Here is a 4,467-nt window from a genome sequence, read left to right on the forward strand (position 1 = left end):
GGGGAGCGAGTCCCTCGGCATACCACCCCACGGTCCTCCTGCACTGGAGGGCACCTCTGGTCCTGCCAGGGCCTTGGCACTGCAGCCTGAGCTCTGTTCTGAAGCTGGGCCGTGTTCAAAATGCAGAACTGAGTCCCCTCGCTGTCACGCTTTTGCCATCCTTTCACGGGAGGTACAGTCGACTCAGATTCCCCCGCGGTACGTATGCCAGCATGGCACACGTTTTCTGCACTTAGCTGTATTAGATATTCCTTGTGCAAGCAGGACAAAGTTGATTTTTTATCATATACCTACTAAAAGTAGCTGTGTTCTCTCCCATGCTGAGGAAGCCGGGTTGTGGCTGCGACTCCCCCTGTGCTGAGCAGTGTGTTTGCGTGAGCTCCTGCATCCCGGGGGGAGTCAGTCAGGATTTCTCCCTGTGGTCCATACAAGGAGAATCTTATTCTCACAAAGGGAGAAATGAGAAGTCTGGGATAAAGAGGAGACCTGACAACCCAGCTTTCCTGCTCCTTGGATCTGTGAGCAAATGTTTTATTTGTTTATTTTTGTTTGTTTACTTATATGTGTATTTATTTGTTTATATGCGCATTTCACTGGGCTGAATACAGGAATCCTGGTCTGAGCATCTTCCAAGAGTCTCATTCCCACTCAGCTGATGGTAAATGCATCCTTCCAGGAGGTGCTGAGGGTGCCTCTTGCCTGCTGGGGCTGGCTGAGCCCTGGCTGCTCAGGCTTCTTCTGCATGACAGACAAGGTCAGTTATAAACAGAAACGGTTGGTTTTGTTGGGGGCTTTTTTTAGACATCAAAAATGCTCCATCATCATCAAGCTGGCTTAGCTTTCAGCAGCCAACACAAACGGAGCCAAACCCTCGACAGAGAAGTGGCATAGACTTTCCAGGGCTTTTTTGCACGCCAAAGTCTCACGTTCTCGTTCCTCCTTTTCCCTGGTGCCACAGCAGCCGGTGGTGTTTCCTCCTTTTCCCTGGTGCTACAGCAGCCGGTGGTGTTCTGGGCTCTGCTCAGACACAGGGTGAGCCCTGAGGAGCTCCCAGCTGGAGCTGAAAGCAAGTGGCGTAGCCCCATTCTAGAGGAGTGGGGAGGAAGCGGCGTGCAGAAAGATTAAGATCTGAAAGAAATCCTGGCAGAGCCACAAATTAGCTGAGTCAATCTGCAAGAGGCCAAGAAAAGGTATGGAAGTGGCCCAGTGGGGGAAGCAAGGTATATATGCAATAATCTGAGCTATAAATGAAGTACAAAACCACAAAGCTGATCTTTTTCTAAACCTCACATCTCATTCCTCAGCTTTGACTGAAGGTTGGACCCTCTCCTGTATCCCGACTGGAAGGAACCTGCTTTGGTACGTGAGAGTCCTGCTCAGTGCCTTCTGAGTGCAAGCCATAGTCCTTGTTTAAGGAAAAGGAAGGAAAGCTATCCCACAGGGACTCCATCTTTCAGTATTATTTGATATTCTTGGTTTAAAATTGCCTAACTTCAACTCACGACACTTGATCTTGCACTCCTTTCTTGCAGCTTACAGTGCCATCCAACCTGACCAAGCTTCTGCAGGCACTGCAAATGGGTTTTCCAGGTTTCTCCAACCTCTTGTAGGGATTTTTTTAAAGCTGATTCCCATCTGTCAACATCTCTTGTGAAGTGCAGCCAAGTGTTTTGGCTGCAGCATCTGGTGGTGAAGTCCATCGTTGGCTTGCTCGTGTCCAGGATCCTGGGAGAAGTGATGCAGTGACCACCCACTGGAGTGATGTCTCTCTGCTCCAGGCTGGTGTTTTCCAAGAGGTTCCTACAGGGACTCGCAGTGCTATTGAAGCTGACTGGGGAGCTGTAACCCTCATTTGGTTGAGACCACTGTAACTCCAGTCTGTGTTGAAGAGGAGAGGCATGGATGGTCCCCGCGGGAGGTGCAGCTAAGGCACAGTCACAGACTCCTGTCCCTTGTTTCCTGCTGCAAAGGCTACGGCACATCTCTAAACCAAAGGAAGAGTTCATTTTATAATGAATCCTGGAATCCTGAGTCTCATCCTTGCCCAGGAGGGCTCCATCTCTGGTCATTCAAATACTCAGTTGGTGAACTCAGAGCTATTTTTTGCTCTCAGATATGATGGGTAAAGCCACAGACATTCCTCTGACTTCACTAGAATCGCTCTGGATTAGTTCAGATGTGAGTAGAGGTTGGGTCGACCTCATTACCCTCAGAGCTCATAGCGGCGGTTGTCCTGCCCATTTTCATATACCCAAAGGTTTTGGCAGAATCTGTGTTTCAAGAGCTGGTTGCTGTCCCCAGATGCTGTCCCACAGCACTTAGCGAGGTGTCACCTCAAGATGGAGGGGGCATGACCAGGCAGGGAGAGGAAAGGTGCATCCCAAGGGCATGGCCACGGCTTGTGGCAGTACGCGCAGCGCCTGGGGCACTGGCCCAAATGCCCCTACCATCATGACCTGGTTAATCATAAGAAAAGCTCTTTCTTACTAATCGCTGCTGGCTGGAAAAGGGGCATCCCCATCGCCTAAAGGAGAGCAGTGGTTGCTGACACACGCTGAGCCCTCGCAGCCTCCGTCGCGGGGCCCAGAGAAGTGTCCGCACTTCACTCCCTCTCAGAGCCATCGCTGCGAGGAGCCGAGGGTTTCACCACCTCCCCCCGCGGAGCCATGGGTTCGCCGCGCACTTGACATCTGCGCGCAGGGGGTGACCTGACGACTGTCTCCACCGCAGCAGCCTCCTCCAGCGTTCCCCTCCAACCGCCTGACAAGGAGATGTCCTGTTCCCAGCGCAAGGCTGAACGCCAAGGGGGTTCGGTGTGACGCAGAGGTGGACTCCCCACGGACCGCGCTGCCAGCTGGTGCGGCAGGATGTGGCAGCCCCCAGGACAGCACGGACACGGGCACACTGCTCACCAGTCAGGACTCCCCAGATCACGTCTGGGTCTCCCTTGGGAAGCCAACTTGGCCTTAAGTATTAATGAGGATGAGAATCTTCCCTATAGGGAAGAGGAAGATCTCAGCTGAGATTTCTGCCCTGATGGAGAGGTTCCGTGAGCTGGGATTTTGGACAAGCCCTCAGCGCTGTGACGTGGAATCACCTTACACACGGTGAGGATGGGGTATTTCTTTTGTGTTTGCTAGTGTGGTGTGGAAGGCTCTCCTGGTGATGTGGGCAAAGGGACAAGCAGTGGAGGGGACAAAGTGGGCAGTAGCGTGGTAAGTCCCAGCCGGAAAGGCAGAAGGTGGCAGAGGAGCCTTCTCTGCTGGGCAGATGGGGGGTCCCACCCCTGTGCTTCCTAAAGTACATTCCTTGGGAATGAGTGTCCGTGGGGAGGAGAGCAAAGCTAGAGCCAGTCAGTGAAGCAGAAAGGCTTTTTAGTCTTCCTGTCACCATGAGGGGACAGAGAGGTGACAAATGCGCAGACCAAATGAAGCCCCTAATGGGCTGCTTTGGGGGACCCCCACTTAGGGAAATGCCAATGAGTCGAAAGCTTGGTGACGTGGGCAGCTCTTTCATGGCTGTTTCACTGGGTAGCACCCACTGCTCCCCCCCAGCTCTGGGTGCACCCTGTGGCACAGCAAGCTGGGCTGACCTGGCTGTACCCTGTCCTGCTGCGTGGTCTAGAGGAGCTCTGCTGGCTTCCTGGGGAGATGTTGGACACCGAGATCGGACGCTGATCCGCTGTCTGGGCGGCATCCCAGGTGCTGTGCATGGAAACTGTCGGTACGTAGGGGTTTGGCTTCCTGCACAGGAAAACTGTGTGCACTGACTTATCCCCAGGTGTGCTCCCTTGCTGGTTTGTATGCGCGGGGTACATCCTGCCATTGCTGTTACCTGAAGCCGGTTTGGAGCTGTTATTTGAAGCAGGTCGCCTGGTAGGCAGCCACGATGCAAAAAAGCCACGAGAAGCCCAACGAGTGGTCAGCAGGGAAAAAAGGTAAGGCCAGCCGGGCACAAAGAGCAGGGAAGAGGAGAGTCGTTAGCATAGTAGAGAGTATTCATCCCCAGAAACCTTCCTGTGCTCCTGTTTGCTCTGATTTAAACCTGCAGATGGTCCCTACAAGGGTAGGAGCTCCGAAGTTATTTGCTGCTGTATCACTTAGGGGATACACATTGTGGGGAAGCAAATCTTTCCCCATCTACGCAGTGAATTTATACCTCTGCCAACAGCCTAGGCAAAGTCTCGGCCCTAGGCAAGACGGGAGGCAGCAGGGTGAACGTCAGGATGCGGCAGGACAGCGCTGCGGTCTTAGCTGCAAGGTGAGTGCCTGCATCTCTGGTGAGAGTTGTCATTGCTGTCGTGGAAGGCAACAGGTCTCCTTGAGTTATTGGTCCTGTATTGAGCTGCTAGAGAAGTGTCTGACCTTCCCTGAAACTAGAGCAGCCAGCCCAGCCTGCCTGCCCTCCACAGCGATCTCTGGGCAGGAAGCACAGGCGTGAGCGATGAAGGCAGCAGCTTTGCTGAGG

The sequence above is a fragment of the Eurypyga helias genome, unplaced genomic scaffold (assembly GCF_000690775.1).
Source record: "Eurypyga helias isolate BGI_N326 unplaced genomic scaffold, ASM69077v1 scaffold7045, whole genome shotgun sequence".
In the NCBI taxonomy this organism is placed as follows: Eukaryota; Metazoa; Chordata; class Aves; order Eurypygiformes; family Eurypygidae; genus Eurypyga; species Eurypyga helias.